General features: G+C 42.7%; 1 protein-coding gene and 1 long non-coding RNA gene across 11 annotated transcripts in view; one reads left to right on the top strand and one right to left on the bottom strand.

The window, feature by feature from the left end:
* The window catches only part of AUTS2 (activator of transcription and developmental regulator AUTS2), a 712,323-nt gene that overhangs the window by 214,308 nt on the left and 484,494 nt on the right, over nt 1–13,521 (bottom strand). The gene's annotated exons all lie outside the window — the stretch shown is intronic.
* Nucleotides 6,103–13,521, top strand: part of LOC308574911 — a 33,461-nt gene continuing 26,042 nt past the window's right edge. The window contains exon 1 of the long non-coding RNA XR_014002619.1: nt 6,103–6,192. This is a non-coding gene — a long non-coding RNA (uncharacterized lncRNA). The remainder of the gene's footprint in view (nt 6,193–13,521) is intronic.

The following is a 13,521-nucleotide window of genomic DNA, read 5'->3' as shown; positions in this document are numbered from 1 at the left end:
GCGCCTAACAAAGTAACGCTGCAAGTTGACAGATGTCTGCTTGGAAGGCCCCATCTGCACGATGCTTTTGAAACAGTATCAGACCATGTTAACAGTCATGGCTTCCACTCAAAGAATGCTGGGAAGTGTTGCTTGTTAAAAGGGCTCTGAGTTGTTAGGAGACCCCTATTTCCCTCCCAGAGCTACACTTTCTGAAGTGTTTAAACAATCAATCCTTAGGCCCAGGCAACTCTCACAACTGCAGTAGAAACAGACCCAGATTGCTGTGGGTTGTGTTGAGTGCACCAGACTAATCAGGGAGGGGGGTGGGTCCAAGCAGGAGGGAGAGGCAGGCGTTGTGGGAGGGGACTACCACAAAACAGCAGAGAGTGGCCAGTACCAGAATGGCCATGCCTTCTAGACCCTCCAAGTGTTCCTGTTTTCCAGGGACAGTCCCAGTTTTACAGAAGCCATCCTGGTTTCTGATTTGATCCCAGAATGTCCTGTTTTTCCTTAGGACGTCCCTACAGTGGTACCTCCGGATGCAAACGGGATCCGTTTCGGAGCCCCGTTCACATCCTGAAGCGAATGCAACCCATGTCTGTGTGTCTGCGCATGCGCAGGTTGCGATTCGCCGCTTCCGCGCATGCGCGTGATGTCATTTTGAGCGTCTGCTATCCGCAAGCAGCAAAACCCGGAAGTAATGCGCTCTGTTACTTCCGGGTCGCCACAGACCGCAACCCGAAAAGGCTTAACCTGAAGTGACTTCAACCCGAGGTATAACTGTATTTTCATCGGAGAAATGTTGGAGGGTATAGAGTTATGTGACCCTGGAGACAAGTAACTTTACAACCTTTAGAAGACATCTGAAGGCAGCCGTGCACAGGGAGGCTTTTTAATGTTTAATGTTTAATTATGTTTTTATATATGTTGCAAGCTGCCCAGAGTGGCTGGGGAATCCAGTTAGAAGGGTGAGGTATAAATAATAAAATTGCTGCTGCTGCTGCTGTTAAATAGGACATCCCTCTTTTCATCAGAGAAATGTTGGATGGTATGGTCTTCCTAGAGAAGGTAGGAGTTCCTACCTGAAGCTCCTTTTCACTTGATGCCCTGCCTGCTGAAGCATCACCACAAAAGATGGAATCCATCCTATGGGATTCAATCCTGTGAGGTGCAGGATGTTGCTCCTTCATGTGGGTCTTCCCTATTGAGAAAGTGCTCATGACCAAGCAGCACCCTGCAGGATCGAACCCTCCAGCTCTCACATGGGAGAGGGGAAGGAGATCAGTATCTCCACGTCCCTTTCTCCTGTATGTTGTATTAGGGTTTAAAAACACTTAAATAAACATGAGCTCCACCTCCAAATTGATCAGGGGCTGCATATAGGGAAGGCGACCCACAGCCTTCATTGCTGAGCCTGCAAGGAAGCATGAAATATAGGAAGAGTGTTTTTGTGGATGGGGAATTCAAGGATCCCAGTTGACTGTCATCTGTTTGGAAGCTGCGGCTGGAGACTGAAGCAGGGCTCAGACAGAAGAGCTCCTCCAGCCTCTTGAAGGAGATTTTTACGAGGGTTGCTTTTTGCCAATTAACTGCCACTTTGAGGCTTATCAGTCATCAAGGTCTGAGCGTTGTTCTGGTTTATTGCAGCTCAGCAAAAAGTCTTTGATAAGATTCTGCAAATGTGACAGCAAGGTCGTTTCAATAAAAAGGCTGGAAGGAGCCCATTTGTAAGTGCATAATAACATCCCGTACAATAGCTGCAGTGAAATGCACAAGGTTGTTGTTTTTTTTCTACATTAAAAAAAAAATCACCTAAGCATTTGGTAGAAGCATGAACTTATAAGAGTTTTCTGTGGTGGTTTATGAATAGAGCTGTCATAGAATGACTATAAAAACACACACACCAATTTTAAAAGACCTATTCAGCAGCAATGGAACATATTCGGTACAAAAGCTGGCGTTTTCATGGCTGCTCTATCAGCTGGGAGGTACAGAGGGTAGAAGGCTTACATTAAGGGTGGATTCAGATGTGGGGGTTATTGTGTTCGCTTTCCTGGTTTTAACACTGGCCTGGATTTTAACGTTCATTCTGCAAAGCATTTACCTGTTGCATTATGGAACTCTGGCTGTTTGATTGATTAAATTGTAGGAAAGAACTGCATGGCTGTACATTGTAACCATCAGCTACCCTGCAAAGAAATGGGATCTCTTCTCTTGCAAGAGAACAGCGGCCAAAATGGGCGTAGCGATTTTGCATGATTTGGGGCTGAATATTTGGGGGGAGGCATGGCACTGAAAAACGTGTTTTTTGGGGCACCCTGCAAGATCACTGCCCCTCCGAAAAAGCATTTTTTTCAGAGTATTGATCTTGTGTGGCACCCCAAGACACACATTTTGGGCTACCATGCCTAGAAAAAGCATTGGGGGGGGCACAATATCGCACAGGTGTGGACCCAGAAAATGGTATCCTGATCCGAGACCAGGGAGAAGAGTCGGTGAAAGAGGATTGGAAGAAATTCAAAGACTACTTACAGAAACATTGTAAAATTAATGAATGTTAGAAGGATGTTGGATAGAAACTAAGCGGTTTCCAGCTGTAATGCTTTAAGAGATATGGGAGGAAAAAGAGGTTTCACAAATGGGTAAAAGTTTAATCGTAAGGATTTGCTGAACTAACAAATCGAACTGGAATACAAAGAAGGGAGGTATGAGGAGGTCCGAGGAAATAAGTGTATGGAAGTTATGTTATTGAAAATTAATGTGTGTTTTTAACAGTTTTTTTATTTTGTATGTTTATTTTTCTTTTTTCTTGTTATATCTTAAAAAACTTTTAATAAATATCTTTAAAGACAAAAAATGGTATCCTGGATTTGGGCCATGTTGTATTGGAACGTATGGTATACCACCCCAAAGTTCATCCATTCCCATGAATTTCTGAGTTAATGGGGTTGCCAATGGATTTGGTTTTTTTCCTGAACACAATTAACATGGAACTGCACACAAAAATTCTGCAAGATTCCCTTGATTTCCAGAAGTGGTTTTGTGTTGTGTGAAATAAAATAAAAAAACAAAGGTCCATCTAATTCAACATCTTGTTCTCACAGTGGCCAAGCAGATACCTGTGCGAAACCAGGGGGGAGAACATGAGTCCAAGAGCCCTCTCCCCTCTTCTGGTTTCCAGCAACTGGAATTCAGAAGCATTGCTGCCTCCAACTGTGGAAGTAGACCATAGTCATCATGGCTGGTAGCCATTGATAGCCCTATTCGCCATGAATTTGTCCAATCCTCCTCTAAAGCCATCCAAGTTGTTGGCTGTGGCGTTCATATGGAGCCCCCGGCCATCTCATGGACTATTGACCCGTACACCACTAATCCGCTGCCACCAACTAGGTTCTCCCCGGTAAATCACTTAGTCTCAGTCAGGTTCTTAAGTTAACAAAGAAGAGTGTGCAATGGTACCTCGGGTTACATACGCTTCAGGTTACAGACTCCACTAACTCAGAAATAGTACCTCGGGTTAAGAACTTTGCTTCAGGTTGAGAACAGAAATTGTGCTCCGGCGGCACGGCGGCAGCTGGAGGCCCCATTAGCTAAAGTGGTGCTTCAGGTTAAGAACAGTTTCAGGTTAAGAACGGACCTCCGGAACAAATTAGGTACTTAACCCGAGGTACCACTGTAGTTTATTGCAAACACAAATAAACTTTAACTGCATTCAAACGTTGTTTACTCTTCTTAAATCTTATTTTATCCTGTCTTTAACTCTTCTACCTCCCCTCACACAAGAACCAACTGCACTAACTGTATACCAACTGCTTTCCCAACTGCCTTTCCCAACCAACCAACTAAAACCAAGCAACCCAAACCTTGGGTTAAGCCCTTTTATAAACAGGTAGGCTCCACCTCTGGCTTTTCTATTGGTCTACCTATTAACTCTTTCTCTCTCCCTGTACAGACATTTTAAAAAGAACGGGCAAACACCACAGTGACCATCACTGCCTCCCTTTTTTTCTGCCCTGAGTCTTCCAATGTTCAGCTTCACTGGTTGCCCACAAGTTGCAGTGTTATGACAGAGGGAGAAAAACCTGTCTCTATCCACTTTCTCTATGCCACACATAAATTTATGCACTTATATCACCTTGCCTCTTATGACATGTTGTGGTGCAACGAAACAGTGAATGTCATATGTGCTGTTCCCCCATGAAAACAGCAGGAAATATCTGTATGTCTGTACCCATTTTCGTCTCATGATTTTCTGGGCTAACAGGGTTGCAAACGGATTTTTTCCTGAAAGCAATTAACACAGAGATGAGTGCAAAACTTCCATCAGATTCTGCTAGATTTCCAGAAATAGCTTTGGTGCTGTGTGAAAGATCACCTAAGATGCAAAAATTATCAGGTAAGGAAACACTGGGAAATGAAATAAAGTGCTGTGTGAATTCAGCCCAAGGCAGGGCTTCTCAAATATTTCGAAACCAGCCTTAAGCAATGTCCTGATAATCTTAAATTTGCAGGGGAAAATATCCTTTTGAATCATATACGCAATGCATTGAATCCAACAAAGGGACATTATGCGCCTTTACTACAGGAAAAAGACTGGTATTGATGAACTGGAAAAATAAAAATCCTTCCGTGATTGGATTGAAAATATGTACAAACTCACTACACATGAACAAGTTGCATACAAACGTAGACTTGCCGTGGACAAATGTAACAATATTTGGAATTGATTTTCTTTCTTTTTTTAATACCATATTAGGTTAAGGCCTGGTTAACTACAATAACAACTTTTTGTAATGTATACAAGCTGTGATTGTTGTTCTGTTTTGTTTTCTACATGGGTGCTATTTCTTTTTCTTCTTTATTCACTTTTTCTTACTCTGTGCACTTGTAATTATGTACTTTTTATCTTTTAATAAAGAATATAAAATAATAATAAAAAGAAGAAACTAGGAGTAGGCAAGACACAGTGATATTAACCTAACAGAACTGAACAACGGGGCAAAGCAACTGCTTATATACATTTCTGAAGGCCTGGGCCACTCCCACTCCCAACGTGATTGGTTGTCAAGCTGCGAATCATGACTTAGAGTTCAAGGGCCAATGGCAGAGGCCCAAATCCTGAAATGTTCCGTGACTGGATATTATATATCGAATCAGAACACAGGGGCTCAGAATCCTTAGTCCAGACTCAAGCTCAGGCAAACACAGACCCCTGAATACATAGGAAGATGTTTTTTTGAGATCCGAGTCCCCAGGTACTTCTAGTGTTGCCAGGAGAGGTATTCTTTTTTACCTCTTCCTGTCTGATCCTTTTACTCATAGCTGCCAGAAGAACCTTAGGCTCTGCAGTTTGTTAAGGGTGCTGAGAGTTGTTAGGAGACCCCTATCTCTCTCACAGAGCTACAGTCACCACAGTGGTTTAACAGTCTATCCCTCTTCCCAGGGAACTCTGGGAATTGTAGTTCTCAGAGAGGAATAACAACTCTCAGCCCCCTTAAACAAATTACAGTTCCCACAACCCTTTTGGGTAAGCCATGACGGTTTAAAGCGGTTTCATAGTCCTTTATGGTGTGGACATGGCCTGATGTAATATAAGCAAATTTCCATGTCCTCCCTTTCACGTCAAGCAAACAAATTGTATATTTCCTGCTCCAATTTAATCTGAGGACATTTTTATCTTCCTTCTTCCTCACAAGCAAGCAATCCTGAGCCATCTCCAGCAGCAGAAAAATTCAAAATTTGCAGGGTTTCTTTTTCTCACACAGAAGTAGTTCAACTTAAATTCTTTTTTTTTCTTTCTTTCTTTTGGAAGAGCATCATTTTTGTGCTACAGAAGATGGAGTGACAGACACAGAGAGAACGGTAGGCCCCTCTCCCCAATACAAAGCCATACTTCCAGCTCTGCTCAGTTTGGCAGAAGGCTAGAAAGCCTTAATGAGAAACTTTGATTCCTGAAAGCATAATAGGCATGGGGACTCAGAGCACACAGAGAAAAGATTGTATTTCTCTGCTAACGAGAGACCGGGGTCATGAGTTAAGGTGTTTTTGGTTTGAGTTTGGGTTTCTTTCTTTCTCTTTTTTTAGAATTGAAGCTTGGAAGAGACCATCGTTTCTTTTCTTTTTTTAAATAAAAAGTCCTCAAAAACATACAATGAAGACTCTCTTCTTGGCACACTGCTTGGATTGACTCAATGATGAAGTTTCAAGAAGGTATATATATCTGTCAACTACATGGTAATGTAGATGCTTTAGCAACACTGCTTAAAATTATTCTTGGGGTGCTACGTGAAGGCAGAATCTGTTGCTAGGGAAAGGTCACACTCCACAGGATGTCTTCCTAGCTTAGATCACATCTGTCCCTTATTTTTAAAGCAGTCATGGGTCTCCTTTAATAACTCCAGCATACTGTCCAACTTTTTCATTTCAAGAACCAGGACATTCTTGGGCAAGCACTTTTTGCAGGGTGAGAGTGCAGTGAGGGAAAAAAAAAGAGAGAGAGAGAGAGAGAGAGAGAGAGAGAGAGAGAGAGAGAGAGAGAGAGAGATTGTGGCACCCAGAATGACTGCCATGATCCTGCAAGAAAAGAAAAAAACCAAGATGTCCCGTTTTTCCAGGGCACTTGGCAAGAATGCTCTGGGAGCTGCAGTTTGACACAGGAGCTGAGAGTTGTTGGAAGACTCCTCCCACAGTTCCCACAGTTCCCAGAAACTGATTGTTAAACTGCTCTTGAGAATGGTAGCTCCGTGAGGGGAACAGACGGTCTTCCTAATAAACTGTCCTTTTTCAGGATTCTTTGAGGGAAGGCATAGCTATTTGAAGTAGTATAGTATCGCTTTAAATGTGTAGTGCAGATGTAGCCTCAGCATGGAGCCATTTAAATGAATCAACACAATTAACACAGGTGCAGTGATTTCAGTGGGACTGTCTAGATTAGAACCTCATTGGATACAGCCCCTGGTAGTTCAAGGCCAATCTAAATGGGATGTTAACTGATTGAAGGCAAATAACATGCACATTTTTTTGTGGTGGAAATAGTGGTAAAAGAGACTAGCCTTGGAACCAATGCAGGTGATGGTAGCAGGGCTGGGTTTAGGTTTGATGAGGCCCTAAGCTACTGAAGGTAATGGGGCCCTTTATATGTGCAGCTGTCCTTTGTCAACAACCAGTTGTCACTGTTTTTTGTGTTGAATATATGCTACATGGTAATTTATGGACCTAATAGGTATCTAAAGCCATTTGCACATGTTGCCATGCAGAATGTAGGCACCCTATATATAGAAATGAGCAAACCAATGATATTTTAGGGAGCAGGCTAGCAGGCAGGGCCTGTTACTTACATCTTAGAAGCCTACACAACACAAAACACTGTTGCGGTATGTAGGTTTTATTTTATTTGTTTTTTATCTTACATTTTGGAAATGGACATCCAGGTGTTTTTTTCCTTTAGATTTTTTGGGGGCTCCCAAGAGAGTGGGGCCCTAAACTATAGCTTGTTTAGCTTATACTTTGGCTACCTCATGAGAAGAGAAGACTCCCTGGAAAAGACCCTGATGTTGGGAAAGATGGAGGGCACAAGGAGAAGGGGAGGACAGAGGACGAGATGGTTGGACAGTGTTCTCTAAGCTACCAACATGAGTCTGACCAAACTGCGGGAGGCAGTGGAAGACAGGAGTGCCTGGTGTGCTCTGGTCCATGAGGTCATGAAGAGTTGGTCATGACTAAACGACTAAACAACAACAACAAAGCTTATACGTAAATCCAGCACTGGATGGGAGACAGGGTGCTCCCTTTTCTCCCTGACACAGTCCTGACAATCTCCTTTCAGAGACTGCCCTTTGCATTCCAAAGGAAATTCCCAGTGCTGCCGGCAGAGATTGTCCTAACTGGAGGCTAATGTTCCTAATTGCCATCTGGAAGTGGGGAATTTTTGTTGGTACCGTAGCAGGGAGAGTAAGAGCTAAAGTCCCCCCCTCCCCAATGTGAGAGTTGCGAGCTTGATCAAGTGTGTTATGGTAAATAGCAGCCTCGTGCAAATGAACAAGGAAAAATAAATAAATCAAGAATCATACAGCTGGAGTCATCTAGCCCAAATTGCTGCAATGCAGGAATACTGCCCACAAATGTTTCTGGGTGGGTTCGAACCACCAACCTTCTGATTAACAGCCAGATGTGCTGACCCATTGTGCCAAGAAGGGAAAGGCTTTAATGGCTACTAGTCGTGATGGCTATATTTCCTCCAGTATCAGAGGTAGTAAGCTTTTGAACACCAGTGCCTTCCTGTCTTGAGTGGCATAGGGTTGATGCACCCAGGTCCTGCTTGCCGACTTCCAGCTGTGAAAACAGGGGGCTGGTCTAACTGGCCATTACGCACCCCCACCCACCCCCAAAGCAGGCATCCTAACAAAGCTACTACTTCTGTGAATTTGTGGCTTTAAGTTCTTTTTCTCCATTAAAAAAATAAAACAGACTTTAGGGGGAGTCTTTCTTGTTTCCATTTGCTTTAAGAAAAGTGGCTGCTTGGTGCCATTTACAATAAGTGGACGTTAATTAATGCTAAATTACAATGGAATTTCTGTTGAATTGGATATGACATCTACATTAATAGCCAGCCAGTTCATTCTGATTAATGTTATCACAGCCGTTAAGTGCTGGGATTTATAATCATTTGCCAAAGCTGCTAACTGAAAGCTCTTTAGTCAGTTTTTCCTTGAACAGAAACACGCATAAAATGTAATGAAAGTCTACCATTAATTTAAATAAGCATTTTGTTACATATAAATTGTGTGCATGAATACGCACACACAAACCCAGAAAAAAAAGTCTAGGCTGACGTATTCCTGGAATGAAAATGGTGAATGAAAAGCTAAATAGGCCTGTGCTTGGGTTGCATATTGGACAAGAGGTAGTTTGAAATATTAATGTTAAAAAGAAAGAAAGAAAACATTTGAAGGAATACAAGGCATTTTTTGGTATGCTGTTTTCACAAATGTGTGCACTTGCACACCCACTTTACCCTAGCATGAAAATTTTTGTATGCATTACTTGACTGGAGGATTGCATTGACAAAATTTCAGAGTAGTGCAGATTTTGAAGAATAGCCGCATTTCTGTTTCTTTCGGGAAGTAGGAAATAGGTAATCTCAATGTGAACTTAATGGAGTTTCTCTCCTAGCCCTAGATGCAAATGGAAGTTGAGGGCAATTTGTGTATGCTCTGTACATTATTTGGAATTGCAAGGAGGGAAACAGATACTATAGGGAACTCTTAATGTACTCCTATCCAAATCAGAAACAGGACTGGCTGATTTAGAGATCCAAAACGAGGACAGAGATTCAGATTTGCCCATTGATCTGACCTGGCATTGACACCTCCTATTCCATCTGCCCTTCCCTTAGATTCTCTCTTCTATATGTTCCCATTATTCTGTTTTCTGGGACCCAGCTTCTCAGAAATCCCCTTTTGAAAAGGCCTCAAATTCTAGCTGGCAAGGTTAAGTGGTACCTACCGTGATGCTGCCCCAAATCCCCAGCTGATGAGCGAACTGCTACATATGTCACGGATACACGATACCCTCCCAGCACCTGAAACTGGTTTGCAGCTAAGAAATAGAGTCACAACTATACATTAACCACAGAGCTATCCAGCTTCCCTGCCTGCAGGAGAACTGACAGAATGGATAAGTCGTAGGATAAAATCACTTATCAGTGAATCTAATGCAACTAGATTCTAAAAATGATACCTTAGAAAAAGAACACCATCTCTATGTGGCCCAATTGCTCCAACTACTGTAATAAGCCAACCCAATTAGGCTGCTGCTGTTATGGAAGAGCAACTGCCTTGAATGTGGTCCACGAGGCCTAATTCACAAAACCTCCTTGTTTTATGTGCATCCTCATCAACATCAAAAGATACAGGCTGCAGCAGACATTGATGTCTGGAAGCCATGCACCTGGAACCATATAAACTAAGAAAAGATGCCATCAAAATCCATACCCTCCTAGTGTCTATTTTCCAGCAACGTCCCTGATTTAGAGAAGCCGTCCCGGTTTCTGATTTGATCCCGAAATGTCCCGCTTTTCCTTAGGTTGTCCCTATTTTCATTGGAGAAATGTTGGAAGGTTTGGAGTTATCCGATCTCCCGAGCCATCTGAAGGCAATCCTGTATAGGGAAGTTTTTTCAATGTGTAATGTTTTGTTATGTTTTTTATATATGTTGGAAGCTGCCCAGAGTGGCTGGGGCAACCCAGTAAGATGTGTGGGGTATAAATAGGAAAATGATCATTATGGAATGGGATGTCCCTCTTTTCACTGGAGAAAGGTTGAAGGGTATGTAAATCTAGGGATGCAGCAAACCTTCTGTGATCTCCAATTTCTAGAAATGAAATTGCAGTTGAAAATTGCTGGTCCCAAGTATGGTGAAAGGTTCTTGGATAGGTAGCATGGCTCCAAAATAATGGAGAAAGATTGATGACTGTGCAGCCATGGCAGAGATACCATAGCTACATCCTGTCAGGGACTGGCAGGAGTCGGAGGATGAAGGGGTTGAGGAGAGAGGGGATGAGGCAGAGAGTGCAGCTGGAGATGTGCTGGAATGGGAGGGTGAGGAGAATGACTCAGGGGAAGGACCAGTGACTTGTGGGGTTCAGTACTACCAATGGAGAGAAATCTTCCTTTGTCTGCAATTCCTTCACTGAGACCAGCTGTATCTGAGAGGTTGCTCTCAGCAGAGACAGAAGTAGGGGATCAGGAGCTGGGTGCAGGTCAGCAGGTTATTGTATTTTAGCGTTCTGTTGGAAGCCGCCCAGAGTGGCTGGGGAAACCACTCTGAAAGAATGAATGAATGAATATAGCAAGAGCTAGGGAAAAGGGTGCAGGTTCAGGAGTTGAGGGAAGAGCCTCTATGGCTGCGGCATGTTGAATTTTTCAACTTCCAACTTCCAAAAACGAGAGGCACTAAAAAAACACATTGTAGCATGACCTGGGAATTCAAAAGGTATTTTGGTTAGATTAATATAATTTAGTTTTGCTTGGTAAGTAAAATGTGTGTAGAATTGCTCAGAAATCATTAAAAATGATTGCCAAGTACTTTCAGTTATATATATTATCATTACTTAGCATTACCTGACATTTTCAGAAGGTAAAATTAAAATTCATTGGTTTTCTGAAAGCAATTCATGTGCTTCTTCATCAAACATAGGCCTACCGAGCTAAATGTTGCCCAATCACAAAACTTAATAGCAGGTTTGAATTCCTCATACCCCAAAACATATTTTTAAGACCTTTCACTGAAGAAACATGGAAGAATTAAGTTTCATACACACCCTAAAATGATGCACCCTACTCCAGGGGGTCCCTGGATTCTTGGAACCTGTAGAGCTCTTGGATTAGACGCTGCCTGAGACCTTGCCTCCTAGAGCCCCCTGAACTCTCCACAAACTATCTCCATGCTCAATGAGGAATTTGAGGAGGTACAGTTACAGCAGCCTCCTTTGAGGAGTCAACATCTACTTTAATGTTTCAGCAAAGTGGTTAGTTAGAGGGAATTCTCTGGTGCTCCAACTTTCCCTGCATGGCACAGATTATCAGCAGTGATAATCTTAGCAGTGATTTGCTTAGACAGCTAATTGGAGATGTGCTTTGCCATTTATCACTTGTGCCAATTAATTCATCAATAAAGAACAATAAAAATCCTGCCATATGTCTTGGTGCTAGCTGAGACATCCTACATTGAAGATCATGCACTGATCAGAGAGCTGGACCATGTGGCCTCCAATGTCTTCTCCAATTTTTCCAACCATCAGCTGCTTCTGATGTCTTGTAACTTTCTGCCCAGGTTTTCCCTGAGCCATAAGATTAGATTCTGCTTTTATTTGTTTGAATTCTTGTTTTCATGTGATTCCACACTACAGTTCTAGGGGTTTTATGCTGTATTTTTGTTTTCATCATTTAATCGTGTTTATGTTGCATACTGCTTAGAGACTTTCAAAATATTGAGTTGTTTATGAATGCTGTTGAACAAGAGCAAAGAATCTCAATAACCTGAACATTTTGGCCAGGTTCTTAGACAATCTCTGCAGTCTCCCCAAACCCTCAATTCTTTCCCATGCTAAGAAAAACAAAACCAAAGTTCTGATTATAATCTTTAACCTTTTTTATCTTTAACCTTTTTTTCCTTCTGAATTGTTCTAAGTGCACATAACTGTGCTTAATCACAGAGTCAAATATTTCTGATCTGCAGTGAGGGAGAGAAAGCTTACTATTCTCCTCTGGTGATAATCCAGGAATCCTTATTTAACCAGGGCTAAGGAAGTCCTTTTCAGCCTAAGCTTACAGAGGCAGCTGGAGGGTGGGATGGAAGCCATGGGTAGACTCTTGGAATGACTTAAGCATGGTGAGTAAATATGCCTGGCAACAGTGGCATAGCAGGAGTTGCCAGTGCCCAGGGCCACGTGGAGAGGTGGGGTGGGGAGGAAATGGACAGAGTATGTATGTGTGTTTAACTGCCTAACAGTGCCCGCGTCACCCAGGAGATCACAGTTGCAGAGATAAGAACAGAAAAGTCATTCCATTGTCTGTAGAGGTCACTTCCTGGTTCACACTCGTGAAGCCAATTTCAATGGAGCCCAGTGACAGAAGTGGCTGGGTGCTCTCTGCACTATGCCACTGTCTGGGAAAATGTGTGCACATTCAGTAGAATATTTGCGGGGGGGGCTGTCATATATAGGACCCCTTAAGACTTTTAAGGATTAGTCACTCCAACTGTATAAGAAGGACAGGGAGGATGTCTTGAGGATAGCGTTGAAGAGAAGTAAAACAAGTTAGAAAACCAAAAGGAATCAGACTTCTGTACTGAAACAGAGTCATTACTGGTAGTTGAAACAGGCCCCAAAATTAATTCAGTCCTGGAGATGTACTTTCACTACCCATGCCCCAAAGGTCCAATATGGCGTACCTCGGAAGTCGAACGGAATCCGTTCTGGAAATCCATTTGACTTCTGAAAAATTCGGAAACCAAGGTGCACCTTCTGATTGGTTCCCGATTGCGCAGGCGCACCATAAACAATACTGGAAGCCATGCTGGACATTCAGCTTCCTCCAAAAAAGTTCAAAAACCAGAACACTCACTTCTGTTTTTTGATCATTCGGGAGCTGGAATGTCCGACTCCCAAGGCGTTCTGGAGCCGAGGTACCTCTGTTGTTGTACATTTCCGTTCTCGAACGCCGAAAACCCAGAAGTAACTGCTTCTGTTTTAAAATATTTTTCAGAACCCAAATGTGGATTACATTCGAGAAATGAGGTACTACTGTACTGAGATGGAGAATGAAATGAAGGAGGTATCCAAAGCAGGATGTGTCGTAGTGATTTGTGACATCATTTACCATCAAGCGGAATGGATACATGTATGTTGTATCATGGATCACTGCCTTGCCGTGGCGAAGGGGCTTGAATAACTCAGAGAAGCTATGAGCTATGCCGTGCAGGGCCACCCAAGGTGGACAGGTCATAGTGGAGAGTTTTGACCAAAAGTGATCCACCTGG

This window comes from Podarcis bocagei (genome assembly GCF_964188305.1).
Source record: "Podarcis bocagei genome assembly, chromosome: 15".
Taxonomy (NCBI): Eukaryota; Metazoa; Chordata; class Lepidosauria; order Squamata; family Lacertidae; genus Podarcis; species Podarcis bocagei.
The sequence above is the reverse complement of the archived record's forward strand: the minus strand, read 5'-3'. Positions and strand labels throughout refer to the sequence as shown.